The sequence below is a fragment of the Numida meleagris genome, chromosome 1 (genome assembly GCF_002078875.1).
Source record: "Numida meleagris isolate 19003 breed g44 Domestic line chromosome 1, NumMel1.0, whole genome shotgun sequence".
Taxonomy (NCBI): domain Eukaryota; kingdom Metazoa; phylum Chordata; class Aves; order Galliformes; family Numididae; genus Numida; species Numida meleagris.
The window spans coordinates 163,234,216-163,252,303 of record NC_034409.1 but is presented as its reverse complement, the minus strand read 5'-3'; the positions used below and the strand labels follow the sequence as shown (position 1 = coordinate 163,252,303).

Below are 18,088 nucleotides of genomic sequence, written 5' to 3'. Positions count from 1 at the left end.
TATTTTATTTTATTTTATTTTATTTTATTTTATTTTATTTTATTTTATTTTATTTTATTTTATTTTATTTTATTTTATTTTATTTTATTATTTTATTTCAGGAACATACCATTTTCTGCAAACTTTCAAGATGGAATTTTTTGCTCAGAGTCCCAAAGCACATCTCACTGTGAGCAGTGCCAGAACTCAAAGGAATACTATTCAGTGTACTGGATCTAGGGGAGGATGTGACACTGGCCTGATACTTTACTATTCAGGTCTTCAAATGTGAAGCTTTTTTTCCAGGCAGCCCCATCCATTTATTTACTGATTTTTCTGTTGGACCTCCTTCTGCCACCTAATTCATTATTGTTACTGCTCTGGAATCTGCCCATTCATGCTCCCTCTGTGACGTGGAAAATTCCCATTGCTGCACTACTCTGGGGACACAGGACCCTGAACTCACAGCGCTGGTGGGTACTGTATGTGACGTAATAACACATTAAATTTCTTGGATACATCAAGAGGGACAAAAGAGCGTGAGGGACTAATTTCTGGCCCAGAGATCTAGTGACATTGACCAGTTCCTGCCAACACAACTTAGGAATACTTCCACTAGTAGAAAATTCCTGTTAGGATAGTTGTGGTGCAGCAGCAAGGAGTGACTAATAGCGAAGTAATGTGGACAATTTGGTGTTCCCTCAGACTCAGACCTCTTTTCCTCAGTGGTGTGGACAAAGTTTCTGAACAACAGCCATGTTTCCATCTCCTTTCTGGGGTCTCTAGCATGGGAGCAAATTATCTGTTGGAACCTTTTTAGGGCTACAGCGATTTCTGGTGAACTGTTCAGCTCTGAGTAGTACCAAACTACCAAAATTCTCACTTGTCCCTTACCTTTTCTCTTCATAAGAATCACTCTGAAAGATTTTCTGTCATCCTTAAAACTAAAATGCATTGGTGTGTAATTAATTATTGTTGCTGAGATACGGTGATAATTCCCAGAGGCTAATTATTAACTGGAAGTTATTGCTAGCACTTAAATGCCTGCTTAAGTGCTTTGAATACATAGAGGGATTGTTAAGTTCTGGGCTCCAGTGAATAATCCATTTTTAAAATTCAGTATTACACATCAGAGGAAGAGGAGACAAGGAGTTCCCATCCATTGCATGTCTCTACCCTTTGTGTTAGAGTTTAATGATTCTTTCATCTTTTAGTTCCTTTATATCCCTCGAACCTTTCCTCCTAGCTATGGGGTGGGTCATTGTGGGCAAGGGGAAAAGCAAGTGGTGTTAGCCCTTCTCAGTGTATTATGTCACTCAATGATTAGTACACTCCCATAAAACGTAGAAGAAAGAGGTCATTCTGAGTCTTCTCTGGCCGAGCAGCAAATGAAAACTGGGTTCCCCTGTGACACTTAAAATGACCAGAATATTGAATAAAAGGTTGCCTCATAACTGGTGATGTTTGTTCAGTGCTGTCGGAGAGTGTTAGGCATGTTCTCTCTAAGTACGCTTAATTTGCTATTGAGCAGGATGTTGGAAGGCACGTTGACCTTGTTGTGCCCTGAGGTACTGTGTGGAATTTAAACCTATGCAAGACTCAATTAATATAGGCTTATTTGTAACCATCTCAGAGACATGTCTTTCATATGACACTCTACCTGATACTGGGGAATACTGTCTCTAAACCACTTATCTGCTGTCTCAATCAGGTTGGGTGTCAATGTCAAGTGGCCACATGAGGAGGACATGTTTTCTGAGCTTTTGTCTTTGTTCCTTATGCTTCCAACATTTCAATTGATGCTAACAACAATAAAAATATCAGACTCTAGCATTTGGATTAATTTCCTCTAACTTGTGATAGCCAGTGGTTGGTCTAAATATGACTTATCACACCTGGTGGTACTGCAGGAGTTGGATTTTCCCTGTTTGCCTTTCAGGAATAGAGTGAAACAATAGAGGAAGCAATATTTGCAATTAATATGATGGAGTTATACAATGCAAACCTTTGACAAATTAAAACAGACTCTGTTACAAAGAGGCTTTGTACATAATTTCTCCTAAAGTTGACATGAAAACACACTTCTAATCAGAAGGCTAGAGAACAAAATTCTTTCATGTTATTATTATTGCACTATGTCTTTATCTTTTTTACTTCTTTATTTTTTGACTTTAAAAATAAACAAAACAAAACACTGAGCTGAGCCTCTAGTACCATAGTTGAACAGAACAGGTATTTTTCATTAAACACCATGTATCCTTTCTGTGCCCATCCTCAGATCCCTTTGAAATTCCCAGGAGTAGCAATCTCATTTGCCTCATATTCAAAGCTTCCGTCTTGAGAGGACAGTAAAAATATGTATGATTGCTTTAAACCTTAGTTGAGGTAAATGCAGTGTTCAATAACTTCATCAAATAAAACTTGAATTTTATGGTGCAAATGCCAGTCTTCATGGTTCAGTGAACTTTTTCAAATAGTACACAGCTTGGCTATATCAAATTTGTAGAAAGGGATTGATTTTGTTGTTATTGTTGGAATAAGGCCATTTCAGTCTTGTTGCATGCTTTCCTGAAATAATAATGCCATATTAAAAGATAAATGATAAACAGATTACTGTTTTTAAGGATTATTCAGAATGTTAACAACAAATATGACAGACTTTCTGCTGTAAACTTAAATGGCAAGCCTCAACCTGATTATTAAAGTTCTGGTTTCCACAGTCATAGGATTATAGGGCAGGCACTTTTGTCTGCTAGACAGAAGCATTATGCTTTCAACTATAACTATAGACTGTTGTGATTATTATTTTTTTTCCCCATCTATTTCCTTAGTTTTGTGGTGGTATTGATAAGATAGCTATGAGAGACTGCAAAATGCTTCCTGTGCATAGCTAATGTTAACAACTGTGATAGCAGGAGAGTATGCAATGAAAGCAGACACATTTAGAACATTATCCATTTCCAGACTGATAGTCAGTGACAGGACAAGTGGTAGCTGTTTAATGAATTATTTTGAAACCTGGATAGTGGAATGAATTCCCCTCAGATTTTTATATCCATATTTTCTGAGGCCGTTTATATGTAGCTTTATTTTTTTTCCTGTATTTGTTTGCTTTTGTCTGTAGTTGGATGATGAAAGGACTGCCTTTAGCATACACAGGCAGCATTGCACTTAACAGCATCTAAAATGCAAATACACCTAAAATTTGGGTTAGGAAGTATGTAGTAACAGCTCCTTAACTGGTGTCAATGTTCATAACTCCATAAAAGCCACTGGCATAGTGCTAATGCAACCAAGCTGAGCCCATAGCTGTCCTTAAATCCCTTTCAAAGCAATACATGATCAAAGCTTTCTTTGTTCCTTCTCCCAAATAATTTGCAATCTAACATTCATTTCTAATTGGTTTATCCTAATTTCCTTTTTGTTGGTGCCTTTTGGTGGCACTGACAATTTTAAGAGCTGTGCATCTTGGGACCGCACAGGCAAAATTTATGCCAATAGTAACATCTCACTGAGGCCCTGGACCTAACGGCACATAGATTCACCTAATGAAGGTAAGAGCAGAATTACCTGAACCTTTCAGCATGGTCTGAGCCTTAAAGGTGCAGTACCAAGTAGTCTTGTAGCATGCGGTTATCCAAGTAGTATGGAGTAAATGAAGGTTTTCTTGCATTAGCACAGGAAGGGCTAAAACCAGACAAAATACATGTAGTCCTGTAAGACAATAGAAACAACAAAAAAATCCGTGATGGTGGTAAATCACTCAGCATGTGCTTGGGTAGAATGGAGAAAATATCTGTGATTTGTGAAACACTGCAAACAGAAGCTTTTATTATCTTTTCCTTGGAGACAGTAACTTTGGGCTAAAACTAAGAGATACAGTGGGAAATGGTTACATACTTTGCAGAGAAATATATGCTGGACATATTTTCTCCTCCTTACTCCTTAAACATGGCATTGTTAGGCAAATCATCTGTGATCATTGCCTGTAACGATGATTATCACTCTCTAATGCGTTTTTCTTGCCCTCTGGAGGGCTTTAAATGTCCTTCTCCTTAATGTAGTCTTCAGGACAGTGATTCATTTTTTTTTGTCTCCTTTCAAGGCTTGGAACAGTGAGACCTTAGTTTATGAATTTGCATGTTCTTAATAAAAGGAATCAGTAAAGCAGCATCAGATGAGAAAGAGCAATTACACAACAGCTAGAGAAATCCAGGGTGCTGAACTCATGCTTCAAGATTCAGATAGTTTTTAACTATCAGTGGACAGATTAGTGCACTGAATCCTGCTGTACATCTACATGATATGAGAACTTAATGCCCTCAGACTGCTTTGAAAAGCCTCGTCTTAGGGTATGCTTAGTGTAGTAGGAATGTGATTTGTTCTGTTAAAATATCCATTAAGTCCTTGCAAACTTGTTATCCTAGTCCTGACAGGTAATTGGCGTTGACCTGCTCAGAAAGTAACCTGTCTGTAAAAACTAAGTCAGTACTCGATACGACTTGTCAAGAAACAGGTAGATAAATATGAGGGAGTTAGAGAAAGCACTTCATTAAAAACACAATATTCAGACAAGGTTAGAAGTAAATTATAGATTCTACTTGCCTCTAGGTTTGTTGGGAACAAGGGCCTATGTGCTGAAATCTCTTGGGTATGGTTGTCATCAGTTATAAAATAAAATGTACAACCAAGGGCTTATGTGGATAGTTTTTGGCAGACATGAAGGGTAGGGGGAAAAGAATGATGGGAAAGCTTAAACAAAAAAAGAACAGAATAGAGTAAGAAAAACTGGTAAATATTAGTTAAAGTAGTAGGAAACTGAACTTTGACCCATTGTGGAAGGTTGACGAGGTGAAGTTGGCATTGCACGTTAGAATGTTTAACATATTCTGTGCATCAATATTTTGATTTCATATTCATTTGATAAATAATGCAGCGAGAACGGAAAAAGGTGCATATGAACCTTCTCTGACATTGATTGTAACAGTGGAAAGAAATAGACTTTCAGTGCCTGGAATGTCAGTTGCCACACATACTAACAATTACACAGAAAAAACCCTCAGACAGCAAAATGCAAAATTATCCTCTTACAAGTTACTCTACTGCTGTACTGGAAAGATTTAAATAAACTTGCATTTCATTTGCACATGCTGCAAAGTGAGAAATGTATCTCTAGTCAATTTGTTTTTTGTGGTATTGGAACTGGGCATTTTCAAAACTAACACAAATGAAGGATGATCCTCAAACTGAGTCAAAATTTGTGTTCCTTATGTGTGTACACAGACAAGGGAGAGGGAGAGGAAGGGAGATTGGAAAAAAGAGCTGTATGTCTGTAGCTTATCCAGGTCCCTGGGAGGAATCTCACTGGAGACGTAAATTCTCATCAACCACAAAAAATCGAGAGCACCTTCCCTGACCCCACAAAATGCTCCTTCTGAGTGTCTTTACTCCCTCCCATTGGATGTCCTTTGCAGCTTATTTTCTGAATGAAAGCAGACAGTATTGTGAGAGATAAAAGAATTACATCCATATTCAATGTAATGATTAATCAATCTTTAAAAAATGTGAAAGAAACCCCACCCTTAGGTTTATAAAGAAATATGGTTGAAGTTAAGCCCAGTTTAGTCAAAAGCCAATTTTCTGTGTTGTTTTCACAATATATGTAGATAAGAGGAGTTGGAAATAGTTAATGGTAATTCTGCTTTTGCAAGGTAATGACTCTGATTGTTACTTTTGGCTTTTATTACAACTGGCAATCTGATTTAATGAGCAATCAGATATAGTGTGTTGAATTCTATTATTTATCGCTTTGTTCACTATTCACTTTACAATCTGGCTTTAGGATAGCTATCATTTCAAATTATTTGGTTCAATGCCGCAATTAGGTAGTCTCCTAAGTAATACTTTCTTCTGGCACATGGTAATACTTGAAGAATAATTCTGTTCTCCCCTTCAAGACAAAGCTGCCTAGAATTGTGCATTCAGGTTTCTCCTTCTACAGGATGGCTATTTGAGTTATTGTAGCTCCATGAAATTATGCAGTTTCAGCTGCTTACTTACCTGCAATAAAACTGTTACAACTAAGGAGCATCTGAAAGCTCTTCTGATTACGAGACTTGTTGTTGAGTGCATTACTACAATGGGAAGAGTTATAGGGGAACAAGCAAGACTACCAGCTTTGGAGTCCCATCACTATGGACAAAAAAGAAAGTTCCTTGGGGTTCATTTGTGCTTGAATGGGATCTGGAACAGCAAAATGCATTTTTTCCAGTGTATTCATTATATGAGGTAGGCCTGCCATGGAGTAAATGTATGTTCTGCCAGATAACTAAATATTCAGGTTGTTTAAAGGCTTTTACAGAAGGGAGACAGACTGTAAAACAAAAAGCAGAATTCAGATGATGTTAGCCTGCTGCTTGTTTCCATTTTTTCCTATGGTCTTTCTCCCAAATCTGGGAAAAAAAAAAAAAAAAAAAAGTGTTGTCAGATTCTATATTTGTTACGAGTTTTTTCCTCAGTAATGAAATATCAACATTTTCATGGTTTGTACGCTACATGAAATATAATATTTTGCTGGAATCTTTTGACCTTTTCAAAAACCTGTATTTTGATTGTCTGGCAATTCTACTATTTCCCTGCAGGTTAAAGAAGAAAACTATGTTTTGTGGAGGAGGTGAATTTACAATGGCATTGCACTGAGTTCTGTGGCAGGTATTCAGAAACAGACTGGATAGTCCATTGGATATAGGGATGGTGGTGATTTGTAATGATTAGTCCTGCAAAAGGCAGTGACCTGGACAGAAATTTTTTTTCTGAGTGTCATTGCAATAGGAACTGCTCTGATGAAAAAAAAAAAAAAAAGAAAAAACTCTTCTCAGAAAATGTCCAATTACTGAAGATGAAACTCAAGTCAGGGCTCCAGGAGTGATACCCAATTCTGTTTTGCCCCTAAAGCCATCTTGGTTTTTTTTCCCAGCAACATAGATAAACACTACTTTATTCTCCAGCATAGAGGCTCCAGGCTGACAAAATCCCCTGCATACCGTTTCAGGAAAAACGTCAGGGTTTTGAAAACTGTTTTCTTTATGTATCAGAATGAAAACACAACTTTTCAAAATATTTTATGAAAAAGAAAAAGCCAGGTCCTTTATTCTGTAGGGTGATACGAAGTAAGCAACAGAAATATACACAAGACTGAGACAAGACAGAGAGCTGTATTTTCATCTTCCTTTACAACTTCTTGCTTCCACCTATTTCACCCAGCCTAATGACAGAATGAAATTAATTTCTTCTGTCCGCTAATACAGCCCCTTCATGCACTTGGCTGGGTCTTTTTATCTGTTTCCCTGTTTGTCCTTCCTCGCTCCAGTTTGTATTACGTTGTTTTCTAAACTGAAGCATTCTCTCTTCATGTGTCCACTGTCCTCTTTTAAATTTCCCCATGAAAGCAGCTTATTTTTCTTCCTGGTCTTGTGCAGATCGTGCACTGGTATCTCCTGCTGCATAAAGGCCAGCCTCAAATCTATGGAAAATCTTCCTTTGCATGAAAGCCTTTGACTGAAATCCGACAGGCTTTATCAGCCTTCTGGTAGGGTGTGAGGCAAACAACAGCAGAAGTGTTATAATCAGAGTGTTCTGGAAGCACAAACAGTAGGGCTGCTTTTTTCAAATGTATTTAAGTTGCGGGAGATGGCAAAATACATATATTGCCTTTATACTTCTCAGCTCCAGTACCGCCACTTTCAGACCTTTAATGAAAGCAGTGGCAACCTGGATACAACCTATGGAGAATGAATTTCTTCTTAACTACCATATGTAATTTAAATGCCATCACACAATTTTTGAATAATAATTTTCCTGCCTCGCTATTTTCACATTTGACATTCACTTAAACCTTCTTATATTGTAAAGAAAATAACTCAGATTTAGGTAGTTATAAGGTAATTTAACATTTGTGTCTTCATCACTTGGGCATTTCAGTGGTATAATATGCTTTCTTGCTTTATCCACCTGATCCCTCCATCCCATCCACCACATTTCAGTAAAGCTATTGGAATGAGCAAACATTTTTCTTATTATTCTTGTTACGGAAAGATAGAAGATTTTCAGGATCACACACTACCTCACAAAAAAACCTTTTTTCATGATAGTATTAAGTATAACAATGTGACTGATCTTAGAGACTTCATAATAAATATTTCCTCTGTTAAATCAACTCTTTTGTTAGATTTGATAATTTAACTTCATTCCACTGAGGAGAGACAATCTGCTGTTTTTTTTTTTTTCTTCTAGAAAAAACAGAGTGTATATGTGTTAACTTAGTTTTAGACTCTTCACCTTCTCCAAGGCAAATTCTGTTATTCTGGGTTATGTATGCCAGGAGATATTTATCTAAAATACAGTTTCTTAAGCAAGATATTCAGTGTTTGAACTTAGAGATTGTAACAATACATCTCAAATCTTGTGCAGAGGCAGAACTTCACAAAACCAGGCTCTACCATGATAAGAGTACAAGTTACACTAGATACTCACTCAGATTTCATTGTACATTGCTCTTACATGGTCTGCTATGTACCTCTTCTTCTACAAAAATGCATTATTGAGTGTTGATCAAGCAGTGAAGCTTCTGGGTTTTCTTTTAGGAATTAATTGCTGGATCAGATTACACATGGTCTAAAACAAGAATTGTTTCCTTCTCTCCCTCTGGGAAAAACAGAGAATGCAGATTTCTCTCACTAAGTTGTGCTCAATGAGAACGCAGTATTCACATGAAAAATATTCCTCTAAGCTTCGCTATTACTGCCTGCCCTCTTCCTAACATTTTTGGAAGTGCTGTAAAAAGAAGAAATGCAATCGGTTTAGTCAATAAAAGAGAAATAGAGTTTTCCATGAGAAATTGCATAGCAAGCCTGTGTTTCCAGAGCTTGGGCTTAGAGGCTGCTCCATGCAGGAACGTTAACAAGCTCCATTGCTCGAGCAGCTTACTAAAGCCGCTCTGTACAGGCTTCGATACTATTTTTAAATGGTGCAGAATAAACTCTTTCTTTCCTAATTTTGCTGAAGTCTTCTGTGATTACCAGATAGATAATTGGTGCAATATTAATAAGACTCAAAATAAAGTTACGGATAGTGTTTCAGTACACAGTTATATGAATTTCAAACTCTAATTATTAATTAGAATAGATTCAAATGCCAGTTTTAGTCTTGATTCTGTTATAGCATTTCCACAGACATAAGGAGTTTTTTACATTTCTTGAACCCTTGGCACAAATGAGTTTTTAGTTTACTGAATATTTCTGCATTTTCTTAATTTTCCTAGAGACTCCTTTTCAGGTCTTTATAATAATTATAATTTTATAATTTTATAATTTATAAAATCCTTTACGGAGGTTTTCCCAGTGCCAAAACTGACTGAGACTTGAAGATTTTATCCACAATGTATTTAATTATTCGTCAAATTGCTGCAAAGTTTGTAATGGAAATATAGTTAAATGTCTCCCTCTTCTGTTTTTTAATTTTAATCCTTATTTTCTGGGAAAGAAATAGTGAAGACTGTGAAGGTCTGATCACAGGTAAGGGAAAGCTGAGGTAGGAAGGAAAAGCTAATAGAGAACAGCAGTCACAGAAAATCCCCCTCCAGAACCTCATCTGCCTGTTCAATTTCTGTTTTGTCCAGAGGAGCTATAAAACTGGAGAAAGGTAAAAGATTTTAGAGACATCAGAAATATAAATTACAGCTAGACATTTCCTATCAGGATTCCATGCCATTAATGATAAACAGTCAATGAGATGTGCGCACTTCTAACATTTTTATAATGAATCTATTGCTTCAATGACAGTTTGACAGTTGTCAAACATTATGTTTAGGAATTTATAACTTTTGATACCATTTTAATAGATGGTCTAGATATTCTAAAACTTATAATTTTCTTTTTATGAGCATGACACTTTCACACATAATATACCAAATGGCTCTGCAAACACATGCATATACAGAGAAGTTGCTCTCTATGTTAAGAAGTGGAGAGACTGGAAAGAGCTGCCTCTAGAAAACAGCCATGACCAGGTTGTGAGCTTGTGGGTTAAAATTAGGGACCAGACCTATAAAGGCCATCTGGTGGCTGGCATCTGCTACAGGCCACCTGATCAAGGGAAACATGTTGACAAGGTCTTCTTGCTTCAGCTGCAAGAGGCACTGCACTTGCAGGCTCTCATCCTCATGAGGGATTTCAACCACCCAGATATCTGCTGGGAAAATAACACAGTGAACTGCAAGCAATCCAGGAGACTCATGGAGTCCACTGAATATTACTTCCTGGTCTGGATACTGGACAGGCATACAGAGGTGAAATGTTACTGGACCTGGTGCTCAGCAATGTGAAGGAGAGCATTAAAGAGGTCAAGACTGGAGGCTGTCGGGGCTGTAGAGAGCATGCCCTGATAGCGTTTGTGATTTTGAGGAATATGGGCCATGTAAAGAGCGGAATCAGGATCCTGAACTTCAGGAGAGCGAACTGCAGGCTGAGGACTTACTTGTTGGACGAGATCCCCTGGGAAACTGTCCTTAGGGACACAGGGACAGAACAGAGCTAGCAGCTCTTTAAGAACACCTTTCTCAGAGTACAAGAGCTTTCCATCTCTCAGCATAAAGAATCAAGCAGAGGAGGCAGGAAACCGGCATGGCTGAGTGAGGACACTGCCTTTTCTCTTTTTCCACTTATTCTCTCTGTCTCTTCTTTTTCTCTTTTTCTCTTTCTCTCTCTTTCTCTTATTTGTATGTTTACAGTATTATATACTAGATGTCCTCAAAAGCACTGAAATGACGACTGTTCTGCAAATCTGATTTCATTTTGCATCAATTCAGAATTGTTTGCCCAGGAATGAGAGATCAGACCAGATTCAAGACCCAGAAAAATGCAGTCTCTGATCACTGTTGCCAGGAAAACAGGTTTTACCTTTGAAATTATGCTTGAATATCAACCTTCTCACTCATCAGCATTTGATTCTGATTGTTTGTAGAGGAATATTTGCATTAAAGCTTTCTTGCCCTTTGCACCTAGCTTAGCCCTAAGGAGGCCATGATTTTAGATGACAAGAAATGTATCAGCTTTCATAAGGTTAAACGCAATTTTTTTTCTGCAAAGGTCTGGCTCTCCCCATGCTGCTTTTATTCCAGTTTAACTCTACTGATTTTATTAGCTGCCAAGCCAGGTGAGCTGTTCATGAAACACTTTCCTTTCCCTGCACTGCCTGCCAGGCAGTCACTGTCTCCCTGCCCTCAGACTTCTCTACAGTGACGGCTTTCAAAGGTGGGTCAGGCTCTTTTTCCTGGCTTTGTTACTGGCCTGCTTCTTTCTTACAGGCTCTTCTTTTTGTTGCCGTGGGAGGGATGAGGCCTCCCTTGTAGCAAAGAAGTTTTGGAAATAATACAGGACGTATTCAAGTCATGTCTGGTGGTGAGTTGCTTATTGCAAGATAAATAGCACTGAAGATCAAAATGTATGAGAATGGCAGGCTAGGCCTTTTGTTTACTTTAGTACCTTATAATTTGAATATTAATCCCTTCATTTTCAACAATACCAATTGCTCACTCATTTTCTATGAATACAGTGAGTGTATTTTAAATACTGCTTCATATCAAAAGTCTGAGGAAATGAGAATAAACCTGTTTTTTTTTTTTTTTTTTTTTTTGCATTTGCCATGTCATTGATAAATGATATGGCACAAGACAGAAAGAACTACTGCATAGCATACTGGTTACTGTACCAAAAGTGCATTTGTCAGTATTCAATGAACTGGGGAAAAAGAAAAAAAACCTTTTTTTTTTGNTTTTTTTTTAACTGAATCTGTGCTGAGGATGAACAAAAAAAAAAGTTTTCCTTTGTTTTCTAACAGAAGAACGGACAGTTTGGTAACATCTTGTTGTATATGCGGGCTTCATGTATGTTCATTATTCGGAGTCCAGGAAGGGATGCCAAATAGTGTAATTAGGCTAGCATTTGTAGAGGAATTGGTAGCTAATATCCAGCCCTCCAGCTGCATATGGCGTTTGCATATAAATGTGACAGCTGTGTGTGTGGTTATCCTACTTACTGAAGTCAGGATGTGAACAAATGAGAACGTGAAGGGAGACCTTCGCAGAAACAGATACAGAGCAGTATAATGTATGGGGTAAACAGCAGAGGTGGGAATGTGGCAGCTTAAAGGCAGGAGGGGGGAATGAGAAGAATTTATAATGAATGTTATGGAGTCTATAATCAGATTTTCAAATATCATAGGGCACTTTGAGCAGGGATGGGAACAACTAATGAGGGCTGTGAGCAAATTAGGATGGAGAGTCTGCTGGTGTATGAATGTTGTGAGACAGGGTGCTTTTCCAAGAGATGCTTTTCCAAGCTGATGCTACCTTTCTTAAAGACTGGTATTGGCAAGATGATTGTGAATGGGTATATTGAAGAGGAAGTTGATAACGAAGACACAAATATGGATAAGAGAGAGCATGAAACAGAGAGAAGATAAAATGCAGAAGACTATGGTAGCTGTTCTGGAGAGGGATGGGGGAGTGTAAGGAAGCCAAGAGTATGTGCTACATAACTCTACATTACAGAAGAACAGACCTCTGTCCCTAATTTACTCACAGAGACCAGGCTGAGTTCTGTAATTTTGTCTTTTGCTGTATTCTCCAGAAACAAATTATTATAAAGTCTTTTTTCTGGTGAGTACCTGAACGCTTCATAACAACTCATCCCTTCTAGGACATCACTCATTATTAGACATAGTGATGGCATGTTTGAATCTCTAAAGCGGTAATTTATGCTATTAGCTGAGTTGTCTTGATGACCTTCACTACACTAGTATTTTACTCTCTCTTTCATATTCCTGCACTTCATACATACCAGAGAATAATTCATATCCTTGGTAACCTTTGTAAATGATTTCCCCAGAGCTTTTTCTTCATCAATACCAGAGAAAACTAACCCATTGTCATCATCCTCTAAAAAGTAATTAGCCATGAATAATTGCTCCTTCCTGACATCTTTCTAACTTTAAACTGAATTGATTTTTTTTTTTAAAGTAGATCTATTAATTGTGGAAGCATTAGGCTGCTTTCACACTTTTATTCTCCCATTCCTTATTCTCTGCTTTTGTTACAAATGCTCTGGATTATATTTGCTTGTCTGGTTTAATGTTGCTTGTACCGTTCCCTAGCTTTATGATACTTTGAATTCCAGACTGATACAATAGATTTTTCTATACAGTGTTATTAGATTCGATTTTGGAATACTTTTAGTTTGTGAGTTATTTTCATGAAAGTCTTAGGCCAGTTTTACAGGATGCTTTTTCTCTTATTCACCCAATAGGATTCCCAGTGTGTCTCTGCCAAGCTAGATTCATGGACGAAACATTCTTCAGGACTGTGGTACACTATCTTTTTGTAGCTGATCTTCACTTGATGTATCTTTCCCAGTCTGTGCTACATGGAATCTTCTGGGGCTGGGTTAGCTGCTGCCCAGGACTTGGTAGTGTGGCATACCTGTGATGTGTTTACGTCTCATCAGTGAGGCCAAGAAATACATACCAGCTCTGTAAGTGTGTGACTGAACAACTATCTTGTCTGTGCTATAAACGAAGCTTGTAAAAGAAGCTGTCTAAAAAATAAAAATGAGGAAGAGAAAAATATGTTCAGATGCATCCTCAAGCAGTTCCCCTGATGGGAGACCATTTTTTCATCAGTTATGTCTAAGCTCCTCCACTTCCCATGGAAGCCATTTTATAAAGATAGTTTATACTGGAAATGTTTCTTCAGTGGACTATGAGGGAGAAATGTGCTTTCCTTCAACATAAGGGAACCCTTCAACTGTACAGCTACACAGGGACAAAAACTCGGTTGTTTTAAAGTGCTACAGCTCCATTGACTTTAATAACAAGCAATGACGCAGGCAATGTAGTGTTTTGTGTTTCATGCGTCTATTCCCATGCTTCTGCATAGGAATAGAAAATCTCTCTATTTTTCCCTAATGGTCTGTCTGAAATCATCCTGATGTTGTTTGAGAACTGCTGTACCTCCACCTCTCTTTCATGTAATGCAGTGGAGCTCAAAATATGCTTCAGAAAACTTTGCATTGATCATAATGTATTTTTTAATCTTTCTTTTAGTTTTTTTAAGAAATGTCTTCTTGGACATTTCTATACATGTATATTGTTTGCTTTTGGTATTTGTAGGCATCTTTCTTTGCAGTATATCTTCATCTGTCCTCATTATATTCGCAAAGGTCCTCTATTTTTTCTGATCAGTTCTGTTATTTTACTCTGGTTTGTGTGTTCTATGCAGTTATCTGACTACGTGACTAGGTCTGTGTTAGTTTACTTTCCCATCTCTAATGCAAGATATTTTTTAAAAATCTCCCATAATTGCTTAGTCTCTCTTAATTTTTCTCAGTAGCTCCTTAGTTTTGTTAGCCTTCTACATACCAGGTCCTCCTTGATTGCCATTAAAATTCTAGTTTAGGATTGAACTCTTGCTTATTTAAATCCTCCAAGTGAACTTTTCCAGAACTGAAAATCTTTGCAGTGCTTTAATACATGAACTCATTTTTTATTCTGTTGGATAGAAGCATCCAGTAGTCACTCTAATTCAGGTTTCTCTCTCTCTCTCTCTTTTCCCACTCTGTAAACTTTACTGTAGACTGAGGACATCTTAGCTGCTGATTTTGACTGCTTCATGAATCCTAATGTTGCCTTCAAAATGATTTAGATATTTGTCTCTGTACACATTTCAGTGGAAATTCCCCCAGAAGTATGGCAACTTAGCATATTAGTCCAGGAATATTTTATACTTCCCTTTTGTGTGCCTTGAGTGTATTTTCCTTTTCTGTATTTATATCCCAACTTCTATCATTGCTGTAGAACTACAAGTCGTTGGGGCAGTGAATATTTTCGTGGACAATAACACCACATAGCTAATCCCTATTCGTCTATCTCAGCCTTGGATTGCAATGCTTAGATTGAAAAGATGACTGCTTAGATTGAAATGATGACTAACAGGGAGATCCCCAGGGACAGAGAGTCTCTATTATTCTATAGGGAAATTCTGGCTATATATGAAGTTTCTGGTAATACAGTAGCCACCCTAACAGGGCTTCTCTATATTAGTCATGATTTGTCACGTTTATTTGCATTTCTACACTTGAGTAGGACCTATATAATCTCTATGTATATATCCAGTAGGGAATGGAACTTGTCTCGAACAATTTAAAAAATTTAAATATGTTTTTCACTTTTTTTGCTTGATTCTTATAAAAATATACTGGATTGTATTAATATGGACTCAAATACAGCAGCAGTATCTTCATTGATTTATATCCCTCTGGCATAGCTCAATCTACAAGATGTCAACAAACAGAATGTAAAGATTTTTCCGAGTGCACGATCCTTTCATGCCACCACAGACTCTGAGAGACTCCTTATTATTATTTTTGATCTCTGTGGGTCTTGACATTATGAAATCCTTCTGTAAACTCAGCTGCATGCACGTTTTATCTGTACAGAAAACACTTACTTAGGTTGACTTTACACTTTTTCCACCTTCAAAATTCTTTGTTCCTGTCCATAAGAAATTAAATTTCTCAGGGGAAGAAGTATTGAAGCCTCAGTAGAAGATCACATTGGAAGGAAAATCCCCTATTGACTGTTCTGGGTAACAAGGCAGTTAGCAGTATATACCAGTCATAGGCATCTCACCAGGAGTGTTATTTAACCTCGAATGCTTCTCTGTTGCCTTCTGTATCAGCTGATATTTTTCACTCGGACTAAGTATATCTATTCCTACAGAACTGTAAAATAAATGTGCATATAAATCATAGATAAGGAATGAGGATACTCTGGTAAGTATTTCCATATAGTTCAGCTTTTTTTTTTTCCCTATTATGTTATTGGTTTAAGTTTGAAGTGATATAATCATTTTTTAAACTTCTTTTAGCATGGCTTGTGTTGGATATAATTTGCTCCTTCTGAAGCCTCCATGTATGCAAGGCTATTTATTGTGGCACTAGCAGTTGCTAAAACTTAATAGGAAAAATTGCTGTAAGTGTCACCATGGTATCTGTAATAGTTGCAAGTAATAATTTTGTTCCCTAAATTCATCTGTTTCTTCTTTTTCTTCTTCTTCTTCTTTTTTTTTTTTTCAGACGATATGTCCCAGTGATATGAAATTGCATGTGATCTGTTCAAATGGACAGAAAAAACACACGGACAGAGAAAACACATAGTCAAACTTGTTCACGGGGGAGCCAGGTGAAATTCCTTATCCAGTTCAATTTTCAGCTTATTCATGTGAAATTATTTATGTGAGCAATTAACTTGCCCCCCATACTATTCTAGAAGGCATTTCAAAAGTTAACAGTGCAAGTCTCACTGAACCTAGAAATCGTGCTGACTCTTCTATGTTGCTTCTGGGTCACAATGTTGTCAGCTCCTGCTTTTCATGGAACCTCATGATATTTGTTGTTTTATTCTTGAGGTCCCAGATTCTGGGGACGTGTCTCATAGTTCCTTTTTAAAAGCACAGGTTTATAGTTCTCGTGGTGCCTTGGAAGTCTTTGATAACTTGACCTGAGTGAACCCAACAGTCTTAGAAACTTAGAGTTAAAACAACAACAACAACAACAAAAACAGTCATGAGACTTAAAAATTTCAAGGTTTTTTTTTTTTTTTTTTTTTTCTGGCTAGTTGTATTCCTCGGGAACTCTTGCAGAGAAAATTCACAAGTTTTGAAAGCTTGTGGTTAGCAGTGCAGAGTCATTAATAGAAAAGAACAGTTTCCCTTTATTTGCATTAAAACATACCTCTGACTGTGTGGTTTGTGCTCAAAGCTCAAAAAGCCCAAGTAGATATTCTGTCTTGCAACTTTTCAGCCTAAAAGCTCCTTAGGCCATCTAGGCATGGCAGTGGGTGATTGACAAACAGAGGTTCAAACCACAGATATCCTCTAGATTCTCTTTGTATCTACAGACAAATCATACATGACTTCATCTCTGCCATAAAAAAAAAATGGGGCTGATATTATTTTGCCCTTTTCGAAGCCGTTTCAAGGACTGACTCATTAATATTTGAAGCTTGTTACTGTGAATGGGAGGGAAAGAAGAGACAGATAGAAATTGGTGGGCAAAGTATGCGCTGAGGCAGAATGAAATATTACTGCTTACATTTGCTGAAACTGTGGGTAAAACTATCTTTTACTACACTATCTTCCAGCTACACAGGAATGCACCCATAAAATATTTATATTTTATATATTTCTATATATTCAAATGTATTGCACACCTCCTGGAGTTCAGTTGTAGTTCCCACAACGATGTGATGGGCAGCAGGGTTATAACTGTTGTTAAGCACTGAGGGTTAATCCAGTTCCTATCTGCAGGATTAGGTGGGCAGTGTGGGCTGCAAAGACAAGCATTGCCTTGCTCTCCCCTGGCATGGCCTGATGAGATCTGTGGGTCTTTTGTAACTGCCATCAGTGGTTAGACCCAAGCTGCTGCATACCCTGACAGAATGGATCACATGCTGATTTACCTTCTGTTTGAGGTAGATTTAGGTAGGTGGACCCCAGTGGGAAAGCTGCATGCTCACCTCTAACCTCAGGCACATTCCTGAGTATCCCCTGTCCTCCACCTGGGCCACCTTGCCATTTGGACTGGGACTGCTCACACACAGCAACAGCTGTGTTTTCTCCAAGGGGTTTTGATATCCAAAATTCTTCTTCAGACAGAACTCCAAACCCAAGATGCTGTGATGACAATCACATGACTTTCTTAAAAAAACCCACAACAACATTACTTAACCATGGAAGAGAAAAGATAACATAAAGTAAAGAGGACTTTAAAACAAAAAAGACTTGTTTGCATGTCTTTCTTACTTGGGTTACTGCCAAATGCTGACAGAGATACTAAATAGGCTTCCTGTTAGCTGTCAGTCCTAATGGCTGTGGTTAGGACTACAATCTCTGTCTGTCTCTCTTACACACCTGCGAAATGCCTACCACCTTCTGCACAAAGAGACATATTTTATCGTAGAACTCTTCTGTTGTCTCCCCTTCCTGCATTTGAAAAAT

General features: G+C 37.6%; 1 long non-coding RNA gene across 1 annotated transcript in view; it reads left to right on the top strand.

Moving 5' to 3' along the window:
* LOC110403017 overlaps positions 408–18,088 on the top strand; it is a 20,741-nt gene continuing 3,060 nt past the window's right edge. Inside the window, exons 1-2 of the long non-coding RNA XR_002441461.1 lie at positions 408–452; positions 16,167–16,272. This is a non-coding gene — a long non-coding RNA (uncharacterized LOC110403017). The remainder of the gene's footprint in view (positions 453–16,166; positions 16,273–18,088) is intronic.